This window comes from Capra hircus, chromosome 6 (genome assembly GCF_001704415.2).
Source record: "Capra hircus breed San Clemente chromosome 6, ASM170441v1, whole genome shotgun sequence".
In the NCBI taxonomy this organism is placed as follows: Eukaryota; Metazoa; Chordata; class Mammalia; order Artiodactyla; family Bovidae; genus Capra; species Capra hircus.
Window position 1 is genome coordinate 48,222,868 of NC_030813.1, and position 22,048 is coordinate 48,244,915.

Below are 22,048 nucleotides of genomic sequence, written 5' to 3' on the forward strand. Positions count from 1 at the left end.
ATTGTTTTAGCCTGGCTTGGAGAATTTTGAGCATTACTTTGCTAGTACATGAGATGAGTGCAATTGTGTAATAGTTAGTCCATTGAATTCTCCATGCCAGAATATTGGAGTGGGTAGCCTTTCCCTTCTCTAGGGGATCTTCCCAAGCCAGGGATCGAACCCAGGTCTCTTACATTGCAGGCAGATTCTTTATCAGCTGAGCCACAAGGAAAGCTTAAGAATACTGCAGTGGGTAACCTACCCCTTCTCCAGCAGATCTTCCAGAGCCAGGAGTCGAACTGGAGTATCCTGCATCGCAGGCAGATTCTTTACTGAGCTGTCAGGGAAGGCTTATTCACGTCTATGTAATGTGTTTTCTTACAGAAATCAAAATCTTCACCTTAAGTGGTAAAGATTTGCATTAAAATTTTATTAATCTTCTCTGATTAGATAAAAAGGGAATGTTGTTCTTTTTTAAATTTCACACATATAGTTCCACTTAAAACAATCTGAGAGATAGATGTCTAGAGCCTTCAGTTTAAGTGGACTCTATTGCCATTAATTCTTGATTCAGCTCCTAAATAGAGCCGGTAAAACTTCTTATATTAATAGAAATAGAAATGGTTGATCTCAACTTTTAAGAACTTTAAGAAACATTGAAGGGTTTTTGGATTTCTGTCTAGTCATATATATTTTTATAAACACCCTAGAATTTTGATAGTACTTTTTTTTTTCAGACACTGGAAACATAATTGAAAGAATCAATTCATTGTTTAGTACAGTATATGTCTTAACTCATAAAAGAGTCCAAATAAAATAACCTCAGTTTTCTTGCCCAAATAAAGAAATTTCTTTTCTTTAAAAGAAATTTGCTCCACAGTTGCGTTCTGACTCCGAGTTCTGTCAATCTTGTTGACAAAACAATTTTCTTCTTATCTATTTTGTGTAAAGTTCTGATCTTACTTCCCTAATAATTCCCCTTTTTTTCTTGTAGTCATAATTTATTTTGCTTTCAGTTCAGTAATTCATTCAACTGTTCTGTGTACTGGGAATATGTTGGTAGAAACAAAACATAACAAAAGCAGGTTTATGTTTTCTTGTATTATATATTCTGGTGGGGGAAAAGTTTTAGGGAGAATTTATAAGCAATAAAAAGTTAATTTCAGATTTGTTTTATAAAACTGATAATTGGTTTTATTCAGAGGGATAGTTCAAACCCACCACTAAATAGTAAAAAAATACATTTTTCTTTTCTACATATTAGCGATTTAATGTATTTTTAAAATATTATACATGTTCAGTGACTGTCTTTATCTGATTAGCCCTTACTAGGACTCTTGTCTTATAGAGAACAGGGGCCTCAAGAAATGAGACGCACTTTCTAAAAGGTATAAAAAGCACAAGGGCTTCCCAGGTGGCACTAGTGGTAAAGAACCTGCCTGCCAATGCAGGAGACATAAGAGATGTGGGTTCAGTCCCTGGGTTGAGAAGATCCCTGGAGGAGGGCATGGCAACTCACTCCAATATTCTTGGCTGGAGGCTACAGTTCATAGGGTCATGAAAAGTCAGACACATCTGAAGGGACTTAGCACACACTCATACACAAAAGTTACTAAGTATCAGGTGAAATGCTAGAGTCCCTGGCATAGTGCTAGGAGCGAACAACTTCGTTTAGCCATGTGGGTGGGCACTATGACAGGGTGATTGCCTTGGAGCATCTCTGGTTAATTGCACTTTACAAAAATGATCATACCGATTTATTGCTGCTAGTGCTGCTAAGTCGCTTCAGTCATGTCCGACTCTGTGCGACCCCATAGAAGGCAGCCCACCAGGCTCCCCCATCCCTGGGATTCTCCAGGCAAGAACACTGGAGTAGGTTGCCATTTCCTTCTCCAATGCATGAAAGTGAAACGTGAAAGTGAAGTCGCTCAGTCATGTCCGACTCCTAGCGACCCCATGGACTGCAGCCCACCAGGCCCCTCTGTCCATTGGATTTTCCAGGCAAGAGTACTGGAGTGGGTTGTCATTGCCTTCTCCATAGCAATATATTGGGTGTTACAAAATTTTTCAGACTCTTCTGAGCAAAAGGTGAATTCTGAATGTTGTTTCTTTAAAAAAGGAATCATATGTGGTAACATGCTTTGTGTGGTAGAAGTGACTTCAGGGATTTCATAGCTAACAAAAGTGATAACAGCTTTTAGCTGCTTCTCCTTCTCTTTGGGGATCTGAAACTTGAGATACATGAGCTGACGTATAGGTGTCCATCTGGTGTGAAGTTTCCATATTTAAGAAGCCACATGGCAATAGATAAAGATGTCCAAGTAACCCTCAAATTTCAGTACCTAATCATTTGAGTCTTAGTGTCAATCTCTAGAAACATAAATGAACAAACCAACCTCAGCCTTCTGGCTGACCTAGCTCATGCCATGTAGAACAGAGATGAGCTATCTTCACAGAGTCTTGCCTAAATTACAGATAAGTGAGCAAACAAAATGCCAATGTTTCAAACTGCTCAGATTTGTGGTGGTTTATTATGCAGTGCTGCAACTGAAACACTTACATATGTATAAATCAAGAGAGAGTACCATGGACATGTTACAGAAACTTAATGTGTCCTATGTAACTCAGAGAGACAGTTGAGATACTTGCCCTGACTATTGAATGTGTTGACTCTTAAATACACAAAAAATGCATTCAAACTGAGATTTCTAGAACCCTTTTTTGTTCCACTGAATAGTTGTATTTAATAATAGAAAAATCAGAAGTAGGAAATAATATATGTGCTTTTAAGTCATTGTCTTTGTGGCATTTTCTGGGTAAAGTTCAAGCAAAACACTAACTGGTATTTTTTGAAGAGTTTTCTCTATATATTATAAAGTGATTAAAAGTAAAAAAGGGAAGTGAATATGGAAAATTGAAGTATTTGGCTCTAATTTTTGCCCTACTTTAACCCATATTCTCTGTCATATAACTTTACAGTGCCAGCCCATTATGGACAAGCTCCACCTCATCTCTTGAATTTGAACTTGGCCTTATGACTCATGATCAGTGGATGTTAGTTAGTAGACTTGAAGCCATGAAAAGGCTTATAAACACCTTTATATAATCTGCTTGTGCATTTGTGTCTCTGTTAATTCCATTAAAACATGCCTGAGGTTACATATAGGAGGTTCGACCGCGTGCAGTAGAGCGGAAAATACCAGTAGCCTAGTCTCCCAAGAAAGGACCATCTAAATCAACTGACAGTCAGCCAACCCAGATGTAGAACTGAGGCAGGCAGAGATTGAAAACAACACCCAACCAAGGTCAATATAAATCTCTTTCTCTCGGACTCATGAGATTATTAAAAGTATATTGTTGAAGCTTGCCGAGTTTCTGTATGGTTATTATGCAGCACTGACAGTGAATATAGCTTGTATTTAATTTCAACAAATGACTTCAACATTACAATGGGGAAGAAAGTTACACGTGTGTAAGAATGGAATTTTTACTTGACTAATAATTTGACAATGCCTTTTTTGTGTCTATATTTGTAGTTCAGATACCTTAAAATGTCTTGTAGTGTCATAAGAAGTACAAGGTTGTCTGAGAAAGAATAATTAACTCAGGATTCCAGTGTGCAAAAGATTACAGGAAAAGATGAAATGCAACAGAATATGAAGTAATGGGAGCAACCACTACAAAAACTAAAAAGAGAGGTATAACTGATATGCTAAGAAAAGAGAGAAAGTCAAATCATATAAAATGATCAGTTAAGACCAAAAAAGGTGATTGTGCCGAGGATTGTGGCTGTGCGGGCGCCAGAGGTAAGGTGCAGGGACTGGGAGGTCACTGCTCTTCTCTGTCCACCCTCCAGTGCCCAGCCTGGTTAGGGTTAGGTAGTGAGAGGCTCCTGGAGGACCTGGGCCTGGTCTTCTCCTTTTTCCTTGGGTATCAGGTGATATGCAGAGTTGACCACCTACACTGACCTTCACTGTCCCAGAAACCCTGATTATCTCCAAAGTGAAGATCAAAAAAGTCCATTTACATCAACCTCAAATAATAGGCCCTGAAATGTGTGTTTTGTGCCAATGATATCAGAAATATTATTTATAATTAGGCTTTGGTAGTCCTGAGAAAGGATACTTTCTGCTATCTGTATCTGGCTTGGAGTTCCTGTATATTTTTCATTATAAAGTTCTGTTGGGGTGAATCAAATGAATCACCATTTCACTTCATTGTCTTGGAATGTCTGAGAGGACTTAGTGTCTAAAAATAGTTGAATACAAGCAGGCGGTTTGATGATAAGTATTAATTAAAACCAGATAACATTATTTTGGGCTTCCCAGGTAGCAAAACAGTAAAGAATCTGTCTACCAATGCAGGAGACATGAGTTTGATTCCTGGATCAGGAAGATCCCCTGAAGTAGGAAAGGGCAACCCACCCCAGTATTCTTGCCTGGGAAATCCCATGGACAGAGGAGTCTGGAGGGCAGGCTCCTCTGTCCGTGGGGTCATAGAGTTGGACATGACTGAATGACTGAACAGATGCATTGTTTCTTAAACCTTTAAGCTATTTAAACAACAGTGAATACCTGCTGGACATGTCGTGGTCTGTTATAGGAATATCTGTGATTCTCTTAATCTCAACCATGCTGTCAAAAGGCTTACAAAATTTCCTAAAAATTGCAAACTCTCATTTAATATATACAAGAGTATTCCAAGGATTAATAAGTCAAAGGAAGTTTTTAGGAACTATACCAATACTTTGATTACCTAGGCAAGTTGTCATTACAGGCATATCTTAGTGACTCCTCTTTGAATTTGATCACAGCTGGTATGGGATCATCTGTCCAGGGACAGAGTGGAATCTTTTCAGTGGTCGGAGAAGAGTATCAATAACCCTTGAAGTGTTGTGTTTATATGCCAAGAGGCTGCAATGAAGATCAATTCAATGAAAAAAGCTTTGTGCCCAAATCAAATGTCAAGTCCATGTCTTCTCCCACCATTATGGCCACTGGGGCTGCAGAGTTAGCCTTGAAAGATTCTAATTGGCATCTTCAATCAGAAGCTGATCGTGTGTTGCAATTGGCATGGGAATGGTTCCTCTTGGAGTTATTTCTGAAACTGCTGTGATGTTTCAAACAAAAGGTTACAATAAAGTCAACCCATTCTTTGTCCCTCAGTTTCTGATCAATATGGCAGCAGGCCAGGTCATTCAATATAAAGTCAAGGGCACCAATCAAGCATTACCCACAGCCTATACCACAGAAATTTATGCAGTGGGAGACTCTTAGATTTATAACACATGACTCTACTGACGTGATGGTGACTGGAGGTACAGATTCTCGCATCAGCTGTTTATCACTTGCTGGATTTTCCAGAGCCTGGGCTCTGATCCTAAGTTAGCATGTCGACCATTTCATGTAGAGATGGCTTTGTAATGGGAGGAGGTGCACTGTGCTGGTGGTAGAAGAAAGGAGCAGGCTGTACAAAGAGGGGACTGGATGTACGCAGACATCTTGAGCTGTGGACTCTCAGGTGATGCCCGTCACACGACTGCCCCCAGTCCTGGAGGACAGGTGCTTTAAGGTGTATGGCTGCTGCTGTAAAGACGCAGGTGTATAACCTGAAGAGATATCCTGTATCAACGTGTATGATACTTCCACACTGTTGGGAGACGCTGCCAAAAGCAAAGCCATCAAACATCTTTTCAAAGGCCATGCATACTCCCTTGCCATTTCCTTCAGCAATGAGCCATGGGACACCTGCTGGGGGCTGCCGGGGACACTGAGCAAGATTACCACCCGGGCTTGCTGTTATAGAAAACTGTCATCTACTTTAAATCTGGACTGTACAGAATCACAATTGGGTCTCAATCATGTTCCATTCAAGGCATGCACAATCCCCATTATCTGCATCCTGCACCAGAGTGGTACACTTGGTACAGCTGATGAACCTACAATGACACATCATTATCATACAAAATCCATAGTTTACATTAGGTTTCACTCTATGTTGTGTACTCTATGAGTTTGGAAAAATGTATAATGAAATGTATTCATCGTGATAAAATCATACAAAGTACTTTTACCATCCTAAAAATTCTCTGTGCTCTGCCTGTTCTACCCTCCCTTCCCTTTAACCCCAGGCAACCAGTGCTCCTTTTTTTACAGTTTCTATAGTTTTGTCTTTTTCAGATATCATCTAGTTGGAATCATATAGTATGTAGACTTTCAGATTGCATTCTTGCACTTAGTAATATGCATTTACAATTCCTCCGTGTCTTTTTATGGACAGATCTTTTTTTTTTTTAGATGCTGACTAATATTTCATTTTATGTGATGCACCATAGTGTATTCATGTTTCTACTGAAGAATGTTTAAAGTAGATCCAAGATTTTGTAATTATGAATAAGGCTGCTATAAAACATTCATATGCAGTTTTTTGATGGAAGTAACGCATAGTTCACAAAATACCAATGACTGCTATTGAATTATATGATAATAGTATGCTTAGTTTTGAAAGAAACTACTAAATTGTGCTCCAAAGTGGCTGTATTATTTTGCATTTTGGCGAGAACAATAAATGAGAAATTATTCTCATTTATTTACCAGCAATAAATGAGAATTTCTATTGCTCTATATCCTCGCCAGCATTTGGTGTTCTCAGTGTTTTGTATTTTGGCCACTCTAATAGATACATAAGAGTTTCTCATTTTTATTTTTATTTTTTGTTAATTTGCAATTCTCTAAGCTGAGTGCCAAACAATTGATGCTTTTGAACTGTGGTGTTGGAGAAGACTCTTGAGAGTCCCTTGGACTGCAAGGAGATCCAACCAGTCCATTCTGAAGGAGATCAGCCCTGGGATTTCTTTGGAAGGAATGATGCTAAAGCTGAAACTCCAGTACTTTGCCCACCTCATGTGAAGAGTTGACTCATTGGAAAAGACTCTGACACTGGGAGGGATTGGGGGCAGGAGGAGAAGGGGACGACAGAGGATGAGATGGCTGGATGGCATCACCACTGACTCGATGGACATGAGTCTGAGTGAACTCCAAGAGTTGGTGATGGACAGGGAGTCCTGGCGTGCTGCGATTCATGGGGTCACAAAGTTGGACATGACTGAGAGACTGAACTGAACTGAATGACATATGATGTTGAGCATCTTTTCATATGTCTATTTACCAAAGGTATGCTTTCTTTGGGAGGTGTCTGATCAGGTATTTGTCTATTTTTAAATCAGGATGTTAGTTTTTTGGGGGCCGGGGAGTTTTATACATTCTTTGTGTATTTCGGATAACAGTTCTTTATCTTTTCACAAAAAAAATTTTTCCCTATCTGTGGCTAGTCTTCTCATTTTCTTGACATTATCTTTCTCAGAGCAGAAGTTTTTAACTTTAGTGAAATCCAGCTTATCAACTGTTTCTTTCATAAATTGTGCCTTTGGTGTTGTGACTTCATTTTTTAGCAAGTGTTTCTCAGTCCAGAATTAAGTGGAAAGTTGAATCAATATGGTTTAAATTCTTGTTATAAAATAGCTTTTTGTGTGGGAAAATGAGAACTAAAGAGGTTTCAAAGGAAATAAGAATTATAATAAACATTTATTTAGTATGTGTAAAGTTTCTGGAAAACACCTAAGACCTTAGCATTTAATATTTGATTTAATCCACACCACATTTATATATACATGGTCCTATAATGTAACAATCATTTTACAAATTAAAAAAAAAATAAATAAAATAAAAAAAAAATAAAAATAAAAATTAAAAAAAAAAAGAGAAGAGTCTATTGAGATAATAAAAGAATTGCTTGAAACAAAGGAAAAAAAAAAAAAAAAGAAAAGTGAAACTAAGAGAGATCCATTGCATTCCCAAGGACAGGTAGCTGGCTACTGTTACGGCCAAGATTTAAACACAGAAAGATCCAGGACAGGATTCTGTAACACCATCATATTTATTTACTTCACTAATTCAAGAATGCTTCTGGAGCGCAGTGTGCAAGTGTTCAAGCTCACAAGTGGATTTGGTTATAAATGCAAGAAAGTGTTTCAGTGGTTTGAGAAAATGAAGCAAAAGTCTTTTTCAGTATTTTTAGAGCCAAGTTCCTTGGCACCTCTCTCATCATTTCCTCATCTCCTTTTTATCATTTCATTATTAAGAGCCTTGGATAATCATTAATTATGCACCATCAAGTATGCTTATAATATCATTTCAAATAAATACAATATCTGATTGATTTGACTAAAATACCCCCTTGTTTGGTTGTCAATTTGCATAAATTCACATGCAATGAGGTGTTGCACAGTGATTCATTAGGAGTTGAAAACAGCAGCAACACCCTGAACAGGAGGTGCAGGCTCAAAAATAACTGTCATTTTCATCTGGAAAGGAATTCCATGAAAACTGATTTTCCTTTGTCTAAAATTGTGATGAGGAGTTTGAGAATTTATGCTACCATAGACTTCATAGAGCACTACTACCAGGGAACACAAAACCAGGACCACTGGCAAAACATCTGTCCTCCAAGTAATTAAAACTCACTCCTATGTTGGGCCAAGGCTTTGATGGCAGGGTGATGGGTTCTCATGCTGGTGCTCTCATTACAGGGCTGACTGAATTTACCCATAAGGCCAGGGAGTTCAATGAGCCACTTTCCCTTACTGACTGGAAGTGAGATTTCTGTTGAAGATGAATGAGGTGAATGGACAAATTTACTCTGTTTCTCTTTGTTTCTTTGATGACAACAATTTCACATGCCTACTATATACTAGGCATGCATTAGGAATCATACACAATTTATGCACATTGAATATTCCCAATAATCTTAAGAAGTTTATGATAATAACATATTTCCATAGGTACAAATTTTACAAGTGCCAAAGCGCTAGAATCTCTGACAAGATCCTAAGTCTAGTGGACTCAGATCTCTCCTATATTATCTCCCAGAACCTATGTGAAACTATTTAACTAGGACCTAGAAGAACCTAGGGATATTGTTATTCATGTATGGGACAAATATGTTTTAAAAGTATATTAAGATAATTTCTTCCATTTCTAGTGGGGCTGCATTACTTAAGTCACTACTGGTCCAGGACAATTTCGAACAAAGCATGGTTACACATATATTTTCTGGAACTTTTTTCTTGTTATACTTGAATACCATTTGATATTTTTATTCTACATTTCTGAAGAACATCAAAGCTATGGTGAATAGCATAGTCTCTATGGCATTTTTGGAATATAAGTAATATTTTAATTCCCATTTTACGGATGTGAAAATTCAGAAATTTACTTGCCCATAATTGCAAAGGACTTGACCTCTAACCTTATTCCTCTGTATCTCTGATTTCAGGTGATCATTGTACTCACAATGGCCCCTTACTTTCCAGAATATTTATACAAGAACACTTACAGAATGCAGTGAGTGTCACAAATAAAGATACTTTTCTATGAAGTCCCTTACCCTGTTAGACATATGGTCCCTGAGTCCTACACTATTAGAATCCAGAAAAATAATTATTGTTTATTTTTCTGTCTTCTCTACTCTAGAGATCAAGTGCTGAATGCTGGGAAACCTCTGGCTTCTAGTCTCATTCATCAAGTATTATCTGGGCAAGCATCTTTTGCTGGACATTTCACTTTATGTCAGACTAATTTCCCAATATACACCAACAATCACAATAAATTAAAAGTTAATAAAAGTCCACTAAATTTAGGTCCTTAGTATGTTTGAAGGAATAACAGTATGCATTAAAAAAGAACAAGAAGTAGTAACAAAACAAAATAAATGGATATGTATCAAGTACTGATGGATATAAAAAGTAACCAAGAGGAAATTTTGGAAAGAAAATATATGCAATCATTAAAATAATAGTATCTTCAACAGCTGGAATAACAACTAGTTTAGGCATAATTACAGAGAATATTAGTGTATTTGTAAACTGGAAAAAATACTAAGGCAGTTATTAATAAAGAAAAATCTATATAAGGGGAAAAATTTTAGATGAAGAAATTAAAGAAATATGAAGAGGAACCAAACATAACAAAAGTTCAATGGTGTATCTTTAAACTTTTTTTGATACTATTAGTTGGGGGACAGGTGTGTTCAATCATCTATGTTGATAAGAGAAAAAGAAAATAATAGACTATGAATCTTTTTTTGGGGCCACATAGGAGCCAGGCATGCAAGATCTCATTTCGCTTATCAGGGATTAAACTTGTTTCCCCTTCAGTAGAAGCACAGAGTCTTAACCACTAAACTACCAGGAAAGTTCCTAGATGGAGAATCTTAATAAAAAGCAAAAGTTTGGAGTCAGTTGGAGTCTCTTTTTTTAGTACTCTTTTTAATATCTTTTGGACATATAGACAAGTCAATATGCTATTTCAATGTTTTGTAGCTTTTATTTGATTATTAAAATCTCTTTATGCAGAACTGCTAATTTCAAACACAAGGCTGGGGATTAAACCACAGAATTTCCCCCATTCTTGATGATGCTATAGTGGTTCCAGAAATAGACATCCTCTTCTTTGCTGGTTTTTTGAGGTGTGACTATCATAGCAATATGAAAATGAGGCTCTGGTTGATGTGATTTTTCTAATACAAAGAGAGTGGAAAGGATGTGAGTTAAATAACAAAACCTCACTAGCTGAAGTGTTTGCTTTGGGAAATGAAATACTTTCCTTTGTCCAGGATGAGTGCTCATATGCAGTGTGAGACAACTGTAAGTTCAGTTCAGTTTAGTTCAGTTGCTCAGTTGTGTCTGACTCTTTCTGACCCCATGGACTGCAGCACATGAGGCCTCCCTGTCCATCACCAACTCTCAGAGTTTACTCAAATTCATGTGCATTGAGTTGATGATGCCATCCAGCCATCTCATCCTCTGTCGTCCCCTTCTCCACCTGCCCTCAATCTTTCCTAGCATCAGGGTCTTTTCAAATGAGTCAGTTCTTCGCATCAGGTGACCAAATTATTGGAGTTTCAGCTTCAACATCAGTCCTTCCAATGAATATTCAGGACTGCTTTCCTTTACGATGGATTGGTTGGAGCCCCTTGCAGTCCAAGGGATTCTCAAGAGTCTTCTCCAACACTACAATTTTAAAGCATCAATTCTTTGGTTTCAGTTTTCTTTACAGTCCAATTCTCAAGTCCATACATGACTACTGGCAACTGGGAGACAACTGTACCCTTGCTAATATAGAGATTCATCAACTGTGAAGTAATGTTTCTTGGCAAGTGGCAGCCATGCGACACTGGAGCGGTGAGCGGCTGAGAGGAGATACCCCACGTCCAAGGTCAGGAACAATGGCCATGAAGAGATACCCTATGTCCAAGGTAAGAGAAACCCCAGTAAGACAGTAGGTGCTGAGAGAGGGCATCAGAGGGCATACAGACTGAAACCACAATCACAGAAATCTAGCCAATCTGATCACATGGATCATAGCGTTGTCTAACTCAGTGAAACTAAGCCATGTTGGGTAAGGTCATTCAAGATGGATGGGTCATGGTGGAGAGTTCTAAAAAAATGTGGTCCACTGGAGAAGGGAATGGCAAACCGCTTCAGTATTCTTGCCTTGAGAACCTCAAGAACAGTATGAAAAGGCAAAAATATAGGACACCGATGGATGAACTCCTCAAGTCGGTAGTTGCCTAATATGCTACTGGAGATCAGTGGAAAAATAACTCCAGAAAGAATGAAGAGACTGAGCCAAGGCAAAAACAACACCCAGGTGTGGATGTGACTGGTGATAGAAGCAAGGTTTGATGCTATAAAGAGCAATACTGCATAGGAACCTGGAATGTTAGGTCCATGAATCAAGGCAAATTGGAAGTGATCAAACAGGAGATGGCAAGAGTGAATGCTGACATTCTAGGAATCAGCAAACTAAAATGGACTGGAATGAGTGAATTTAAGTCAGGTGATCATTATATCTACTACTGTGGACAGGAATCCCTTAGAAGAAATGGAGTAGCTATCATAGTCAAAAGAGTCCAAAATGCAGTACTTATATGCAGTCTCAAAAATGACAGAATGATCTCTGTTTCCAAGGCAAATAATTCAATATCAGAGTAATCCAAATCTATGCCCTGACTAGTAATGCTGAAGAAGCTGATATTGAAGGGTTCTATGAAGACCTACAAGACCTTTTAGAACTAACACCCAAAAAAGATATCCTTTTCATTATAGGGGACTGGAAAGCAAAAGTAGGAAGTCAAGAATCACCTGGAGTAACAGGCAAATTTGGCCTTGGAGTACAGAATGAAGTAGGGCAAATGCTGATAGAATTTTGCCAAGAGAATGCACTGGTCATAGGAAATACCTTCTTCCAACAACACAAGAAAAGACTCTACACATGGGCATCACCAGATGGCCAACACTGAAATCAGATTGATTTCTTGCAGCCAAAGATGGAGAAGCTCTATACAGTCAACAAAAACAAGACTGGGAGCTGACTGTGGCTCAGATCAGAAAATCTTTGTCTCCAAATTCAGACTTAAATTGAACAAAGTGGGGAAAACCATTAGACCATTCAGGTATGACCTAAAGCAAATCCCTTATAATTATACAGTGGAAGTGAGAAATAGATCTAAGGGACTAGAACTGATAGAGTGCCTGATGAACTATGGAGGGATGTTCGTGACATAGTACAGGAGACAGGAATCAAGTCCATCCCCGAGAAAAAGAAATGCAAAAAAGCAAAATGACTGTCTGAGGAGACCTTACAAATAGCTGTGAAAAGAAGAGAAGTGAAAAGCAAAGGAGAAAAGGAAGATATACCCATTTGAATGCAGAGTTCCCTAAGAATATCAGGGAGAGATAAGAAAGCCTTCCTCAGTGATCAGGGCAAAGAAAGAGAGGCAAATAATAGAATGGGAAAGCCTAGAGATCTCTTCAAGAAAATTAGAGAAACCAAGGGAACACTTCAGGCAAGATGGGCTCAGTAAAGGACAGAAATCATATGGACCTAAGCCCTGGGTGTTCTTTGGAAGGAATGATGCTAAAGCTGAAACTCCAGTACTTTGGCCACCTCATGTGTGGAGTTGACTCATTGGAAAAGACTCTGATGCTGGGAGGGATTGGGGGCAGGAGGAGAAGGGGATGACAGAGGAAGAGATGGCTGGATGGCATCACCGACTCGATGGACTTGAGTTTGAGTGAACTCCAAGAGATGGTGATGGACAGGGAGGCCTGGGGTGCTGCAATTCATGGGGTCACAAAGAGTTGGACACAACTGAGTGACTGAACTGAACCGAACTGAACTGAACAGAAGCAGAAGATATTAAGAAGAAGTGTAAAGAATACATAGAAGAACTGTACAAAAAATATCTTCATGTCCCAGATAATCACGGTGGTGTGATCACTCACCTAGAGCCAGACAATCTGGAATGTGAAGTCAAGTGGGCATTAGATAGCATCACTACAAAAAAAGCGAGTGGACACGATGGAATTCCAGTTGAGCTATTTCAAATCCTAAAATATTATGCTGTGAAGATGCTGCACTCAATATGCCAGCAAATTTGGAAAACTCAACAGTGGTCATGGGACTCAAAAAGGACAGTTTTCATTCCAATGACAAAGAAAGGCAATGCCAAAGAATGCTCAAACTACTGCACAATTGCACTCATCCCACACGCTAGTAAAGTAATGATCAAAATTCTCCAGGCTTCAGCAATATATGAACCATGAATTTACAGATGTTCAAGTTGGTTTTAGAAAAGGCAGAGGAACCAAAGATCAAATTGCCAACATCTGCTGGATCATGGAAAAAGCAAGAGAGTTCCAGAAAAACATCTATTTTTGCTGTATTGTTTATGCCAAAGCCTTTGACTGTGTGATCACAATAAACTGTGGAAAATTCTGAAAGAGATGGGAATACCAGACCACCTAACCTGCCTCTTGAGAAAACTGTATACATGTCAGAAAGCAACAGTTAGAACTGGACATGGAACAACAGACTGGTTCCAAATAGGAAAAGGAGTACATCAAGGCTGTATATTGTCATCCTGCTCATTTAACTTATATGCAGAGTACATCATGAGAAATGTTGGGCTGAATGAAGCACAAGCTAGAATCAAGATTGCTGGGAGAAATATCAATAACCTCAGATATGCAGATGACACCACCCTTATGGCAGAAAGTGAAGAAGAATTAAAGAGCCTCTTGATGAAAGTGAAAGAGGAGAGTGAAAAAGTTAGCTTAAAGCTCAACATTCAGAAAACCAAGATCGTATCATCCGGTCCCATCACTTCATGGCAAACAGATGGGAAACGGTGGCTGAGTTTATTTTTTGGGGCTCCAAAATCACTGCAGATGGTGACTGCAGCCATGAATTTACTCCTTTGGAAGAAAACTTATGACTAACCTAGACAGCATATTGAAAAGCAGAGACATTACTTTGCCAACAAAGGTCCATCTAGTTAAAACTATGGTTTTTCCAGTGGTCATGTATGGATGTGAGAATTGGACTGTGAAGAAAGCTGAGCGCTGAAGAATTGATGGTTTTGAACTGTGGTGTTCAAGAATACTCTTGAGAGTCCCTTGGACTGCAAGGGATCCAACCAGTCCATTTTGAAGGAGATCAGTCCTGGGTGTTCTCTGGAAGGAATGATGCTAAAGCTGAAACTCCAGTACTTTGGCCACCTCATGCAGAGTTGACTCATTGGAAAAGACTCTGGTGCTGGGAGGGGTTGGGGGCAGGAGGAGAATGGGACGACAGAGGATGAGATGGCTGGATGGCATCACCGACTCGGTGGACGTGAGTTTGAGTGAACTCTGAGAGTTGATGATGGACAGGGACCCTGGTGCACTGCAATTCATCGTGTCACAAAGAGATAGACACGACTGAGCCACTGAACTGAACTGATATATAGTGGAATGAGAGATATATGAGAGTTTAGTTATATAGTACCTTCCAATATATTTGAGTAGTAATGTGTTTTAAATATTTAATAGATATGAATTACCACTACACCTTCTAAAATATTGTTATTGCATATAAAATCCTTGTTCTTCTAAAATGCATTCAGGGAAAGTTATTTAAATTAAAAAAAGTAGGTGTTCCCAGGATGAAAATCATATAAATGTATGATTCTTATGCTTCCACTTATTATGCAGTCTTGATAAGTAGTGAGGTTTTATAAGAATGAAATATTGTTGTTATCTATTTCAATCAATTGGACTTAAAGTACTGTCAGTTTTCAAAAGTACATTTCTGAGTTTCTATTAGTTCTGAAATAGGTCATACTTTTGTTAAAATACTTTTTGTTTTTCTTATGCAAGAAGCAATTGCATTCTGAAATAAATGTTATAGTTTGCTCAGCAATGTTACAATGATGTAATGAAATAAACACTCATTAATGTAGAGTACATTATATATCATGTACTGTCTCTGAAGCAGTAAATGCCACCTCATTTCTGTTTCACTATTTTTAATACATGGTAACTGGAGACATAGTTTCAATAGGTCAAATATCTTTGATTCTTGCTGTAGAAATTTCTAATACTTTAAAAATTAGTTGAAGTTAAAGACTTATCTGCCCCCTGGTTTAGAAAATACTAGTCAGGGCAATGTCATTTTGTATGATAGTGAGATTCATTGTGAAGTTATACTCATCATTTGAGGCCTGACTGAATCTATCTCTGCTTGAGGCATTTATCTTATTAATTCATGGCATACAAAGATTGGAATAAACCTTAGAACTCATCATGTCATACCCTTAGACCAGAATTTCTCAAATTTTGTATAAACCTTGCATCAGCAGCACATCTCAAAACCACCTATAAAATCATATTCTTTATAGGGTGAAGCCCAGAAATCCAAATTTAAATTGGCACTCTAAGTGTTATTATACATTATAAAATTGTCAAACTGCTACTCCAGCTGGGCTTGAAATCTTTCTTTGACAACTTTCATAATAGTTAAATATCTTTGGAGAAAAAGATGCAACTACACTACATTCTAACACAGCTCAAAATCTAGGCAATTCTATTGTAAATATAATTATGCCCTTTAGTTTGTCAATTTCTTGCTTCCAAACATCTATTGTAGCTTTATGAAACAATAAAGAAATTTCTAATCCTTCAAACACATTTTGACAATTTATGTAGCGTTAGTTATATCCTCACATTGTTTATTATTTTTAAAATGTGTTTATTGGCATATAGTTGATTTACAGCATTGTGTTAGTTTCAGGTGTACAGCAAAGTAAATCAGTTATACATATACATGTATCCATTCTTTTTTTAGATTCTTTTCCCATTACAGAGTACTGAGTAGAGTTCTCTGTATTACTAAGTTTTATCACTTTCTCATGACATGGTTTCAGGCTTCCTAACTCTACCTAGTTATTAGTATCCTGATAAACTTTTATTTGAATATATTCCTTTTAATGTAGTACGTACCGAATCAAATGCAATATTTTCTATGATAGCATGGGTCCCACAAATTAAAAAAAAAAGAATGAATGAATAAAAGAATAAATTTTAAGTGAAAATGAACATCTTTGGAAAACTGCTGTGTCACTGGCACCTCTCGAGTTCTTAATGTTCTTTGTTGTATGTATCCCTGCCCTAAACATATGAGGCAGGGGTTTTATTATAAAGTGACTTTCAGTGTTTTCTTTTATATCACATCTTTAACTATGGTTGCATTAGCATTCAGAACACGACCTGTTAGCCTGTTATATTTGCTTTCTATACACTGTGCTTATAAAGGGATTTATTATCTTTAGTATAAGCAATGAAATTTCTATTGACCCCCCATTGACTTCAATGTTGTTCATAATTGCTCATCAAAGTGTGAATAGTATTACTTGCAAACATATGAAAGAATGAAATCTCATGACATCTTGTTAAAATAGGAAACATTAGGATCATTAGTTTTATTATCATAGCAAGTATTAACTTACAGATCAAAAGTAGCCAATGATTAAACAAATTTCTACTTATTATTTTATTTAATCCTCAAAATACCTTCTTATGGTATTGATAGATATGAGACCCCAAAGGTAAGGACAAGGTCCAAAATCAACAGATCATGTACAAAAAAATGAGATGAATGTCACCAGGATTCTCAGCAGTAGCACTGAAAATGAAGTAGCTTCATGTTTTTTTCTAAAAATACAACAGAAAGAATAAAGGTTCCTGGAATATTAAGTAGGAAAATTTGGGAACTGAGAAGAGAACCAAATGTTTTATGACTACACTGAGAGGCATTTGTTGGATTTCTTCTTCCTTCTTTCTTTTCTTTCTATTTTCTCTTTCTTTCCTTCCTTCCTTCCTTTCTTTTTTATTTTATTTTTTATATTTAGCTTAGGAAAGTAAGCTACTAAAAAAGTAATTATTAACTTGACAACAAAAACAAAGTAACTTTTCATAAAATGAAACTTATGTTACTCAGATAAAAAACAGTTTATTTCATTATATAGTCATTGTTTAATATCGATATAGACATTAAAATTGTAATATAAATATACTTGGCAAGATAGGAGATGTGTGTATGTGTGTGTGTGTGTGTGTGTGTGTGTGTGTGTGTAAGAGAGAGAGAGAGAGCAAGGTCAATGGAAAAGAAATAAAGCTCTTCCAAAAGAAAAATTCACAGATAATTTTCTAAAAAAGTAGGAAATTGCCATTTATAAAGAATTTTTTGTTCAACTTCAGCTCTAACATATAAAAAACTGAGAAGTCATTACTTCTCTTACATTAAAAAAAAAAAAAAAGCTTAGAAAATAACAATCAATAATGATTACAGAATCCATGTAAGAACTGAGTTCTCAGGGCAAACTGCCACCCTAAAATCTGGAGAGACAGGTAAATACAAAACTCACAGCTGACTATCTGGACCACAAAATTTAGAACCATAAACTGATAAGAACACATAAGTAGTCACTTTTACAAGTTGTTGGAGGTTGAGTATAGACTAGTTTGAGACTAAGAAACTCCTGGTGGCTGCAGTCTTGTGTGTCTATGTGTGTGTGTGTGTGTGTGTGTGTGTGTGTGTGTGTGTGTGTGTGTGTGTGTGTGCAGAGGGAGTGGGGAGGACCACCTTCAAGAGTTTTACCAACCACACCAGGTTCTCAAGGGAAAGAGTCAGGTAAAATTGCCTCAAGACTCTACAAGTTGAAATGGGGGATTAACCATGATGAAAAACACATGGCACATTCTACATGTAAAATATCTCCCAGAAAATAGTAACAAGGGACATTTTCTAAATTGTTTACAAGCTTTCACCATAAAGGGTCTAAGGAACAAAAATTATATGATTGCACCAATTAATGCAGAAATACATTTAACAAAATTCTATACTCACTCATGACAAAAACATTTGGCAGACTAGGAAAGGATGAGAGATTTCTCAACTTCATAGAGCATCTCTACAAAACAAAACAAAACAAAACAAAACAAAACAAAAAAAAACAAAACACCCAATAGCAAACAACATACTTAGTGGTAAGAAATGATTCTTCTATCTTAAAATTTGGAAGATGATAACAAAGTCCTTTCCCATCAATCATAGCATCATACTGGAATTCTTAACTAGCACAAGCAAGAAAAAGAGATAAAGAATAAACAATAAAGAACTACATATTGGAAAGGAATAAATAAAAACATCTTTGCTCACAGATGACATGGATGTGTATGTAAAAAAGTCCCCCAAACCTATAAGCTAATTAATGCTAATTAGGTAGATAGATTTGAGAAGGAAATGGCACCCCACTCCAGTACTCTTGCCTGGAAAAATCCCATGGATAGAGGAGCCTGGTAGACTGCAGATCATAGGGTCGTGAAGAGTCAGACACGACTGAGCAACTTTGCTTTCACTTTTCACTTTCATGCATTGGAGAAGGAAATGGCAACCCACTCCAGTGTTCTTGCCTGGAGAATCCCAGGGACGATGGAGCCTGGTGGGCTGCTGTCTATGGGGTTGCACAGAGTCAGACATGACTGAAGCGACTTAGCAGCAGCAGCTGATAGATAGATAAACTTCCTAGAACTAACTAGTATAGGAAAGACACAGTATGCATGGCTAATGAAGTAAAGTCAATTACTTTCCCAAATAGCAGCAATAAACAACTGGAAACTGTAATTCAAAATTATACCATTTATGGTAGCCTCCCTAAAAATACAAAATTAAATATCTATAAATCTAACAAAAAACCTATGCAGATATATATGCAGATTCCTTCAAATTCAGTATCATTAAGATGTCAACTGAAAAGTAATCCACAGCCTGAAAGTTTAGAATTGCGCTTTATTTGACGGACAAAACTGAGGACTTAGGCCACGCCGGAAACGCACCCTTTCAGAGAACTCTGAGGGACTTCTGTGCAGGGATAAGGAAGCAGCCAGGATATCTAAGAGTTTTTGCAGCAAGGCTTAGGTAGGCAGAACTTCAAAGGACTACCATTAATTAAATAAAATGAGATGTTTCTATGTATGGGAAGATGCAAACCTCTGGGCTCTTTGAAATCATTCCTTTGATTCACATTTAATTATTTAGGACCAGTATCCTGCATTTGTCCATCCTGAATCCCCTCAGAGTGCAAAATGGGGGTGCACAATGGGGGTGACTGCAGTGGCTGATTGCTTGGCAGCAAGACAGTCCATCTGTCTCTATTCTGAATTCCCTCGAGAGTCATCTGCTGAGGTAGCTGCTGTGACCTGATGGATGAAATATCCTTACTTTACAGATATGTCAGTCAATGTTCTTCATTTCATAACATCAGTACTTTACACCTCTATGAAGTACTTTAATGGAACTTCAATTAAATCTCAGGAATCTATTTATGGGTTGAGTTCAGTTCAGTTCATTCACTGAGGCATGTCTGACTGTTTGCAAACCCATGGACTGCAACACCCAAGGCCACCCTTGTCCATCACCAACTCCCCCAGAGATTACTCAAACTCATGTCGGTTGAGTCAGTGACACCATCCAAGCATCTCATCCTCTGTTATCCATTTCTCCTCCCACCTTCAATCTTTCCCAGCATCAGGGTCTTTTCAAATGAGTCAATTCTTTGAATCAGCTAGCCAAAGTATTGGAATTCCAGCTTCAGCATCAGTCCTTCCAATGAACGTTCAGGACTGATTTCCTTTAGGATGGACTGGTTGGATCTCCTTGCAGTCCAAGGGACTTTCAAGAGTCTTCTCCAATACCACAGTTCAAAAGCATCAGTTCTTCAGCGCTCAGCTTTCTTTATATTCAGACTCGCACATCCATACACGACTGCTGGAAAAACAAAAGCTTTGACTAGACAGACCTTTGTTAGCAAAGTAATGTCTCTGTTTTTTAATATACTGTCTAGGTGGAAAGTCCCATGGATGGAGGAGCCTGGTGAACTGCAGTCCATGGTGTCGCTGAGTCGGACACGACTGAGCGCCTTCACTTTCGCTTTTCACTTTCATGCATTGGAGAAGGAAATGGCAGCCCACTCCAGTGTTCTTGCCTGGAGAATCCCAGGGACGGGGGAGCCCAATGGGCTGCCGTCTCTGGGGTCGCACAGAGTCGGACAAGACTGAAGCAACTTAGCAGCAGCAGCAGCAGCTGGTTGGTCATAACTGCTCTTCCAAGGAGCAAGCATCTTTTAATTTCATGGCTATAGTCACCATCTACAGTGATTTGAGATACAAAAAAAAAAAAAAAAAAGAGTCTGACACTATTTCCACTATTTCCCCATCTATTTGCCATGAAGTGATGGGACCAGATGCCATAATCTTAATTTTCTGAATGTTAAGCTTTAAGCCAAATTTTTCACTCTCCTCTTTCACTTTCAGCAAGCTGCTGTTTAGTTCTTCTTAGCTTTCTGATATAAGGGTGGTGTCATCTGCATATCTGAGGTTTCTGATATTTCTCCTGGCAATCTTGATTCCAGCTTGTGCTTCATCCAGCCCAGCATTTCTCATGATGTACTCTGCATGTAAGTTAAATAAGCAGGGTGACAATGTACAGCCTTGACGTACTCCTTTCCCAATTTGGAGCCAGTCTGTTGTTCCATGTCCAGTTCTAACTGTTGCTTCCTGACCTGCATACAGATTTCTCAAGAGGCAGGTCAGGTGGTCTGGTATTCCCTTATCTTTCAGAATTTTCCACAGTTTATTATGATCCACACAATCAAAGGCTTTGGCATAGTCAATAAAGCAGAAGTAGATGTTTTTCTGGAGTTCTCTTGCTTTTTGATGATCCAATGGATGTTGGCAGTTTGATCTATCTCTTGTTCCTCTGCCTTTTCTAAATCCAGCTTGAACATCTGGAAGTTCACAGTTCACATACTGTTGAAGCCTGGCATGGAGGATTTTGAGGATCCCTTGTGGCTCAGCTGGTAAAGAATCTGCCCACAATGCGGGAGACCTGGATTCAGTCCCTGGGTTGGGAAGATCCCCTGGAGAAAGGGAAGGCTACCCACTCCAGTATTCTGGCCTACAGAATTCCATGACTGTACAGTCCATGGGGTCGCAAAGAGTCGGACATGACCGAGCACTTTCACTTTCACTTGCTAGCATGTGAAATGAGTGCAGTTGTGCTGTAATTTGAGCATTCTTTGGCATTGCCTTTCTTTTGGATTGTAATGAAAACTGACCTTCTCCAGCCCTGTGGCTGGAAATTCTATTGGTATCTGTAGACAATAACAACCTAGTAGCAGAGACCACATTTAGTGTACAGATCTAGATTTATAACACAATTTTCCAATAAAAAGACCCAGAGGTACTTGAAAATATTTGTTGTTGTTCAGTTATTTAGTCACTCAGTCATGTCTGACTCTTCAGGACTCCATGCGCTGTAGCACTTCAGGCTTCCCTGTCCATCACCAACTCCCAGAGCTTGCTCAAACTAATGTCCATTGAGTTGGTGATGCTATCCAACCATCCCACCCTCTGTTCTCCCTTCTCCTTCTGCCTTCAATCTTTCCCAGCATCAGAGTCTTTTCTAATGAGTTAGCTCTTCTCATCAGGTGGTCATAGTATTGGAGCTTCAGTTTCAGCATCAGTCCTGCCAATGAATATTCAAGATTGATTTCCTTTAGGATGGACTGGTTGGATCTTCTTGCAGTCCAAGGGATTCTCAAGAGTCTTCTCTAACACTGCAGTACAAAA

General features: G+C 38.2%; 1 pseudogene; it reads left to right on the top strand.

Annotated features, from left to right (window-relative positions):
* Positions 4,611 to 5,991, top strand: LOC102171698 (annotated as a pseudogene).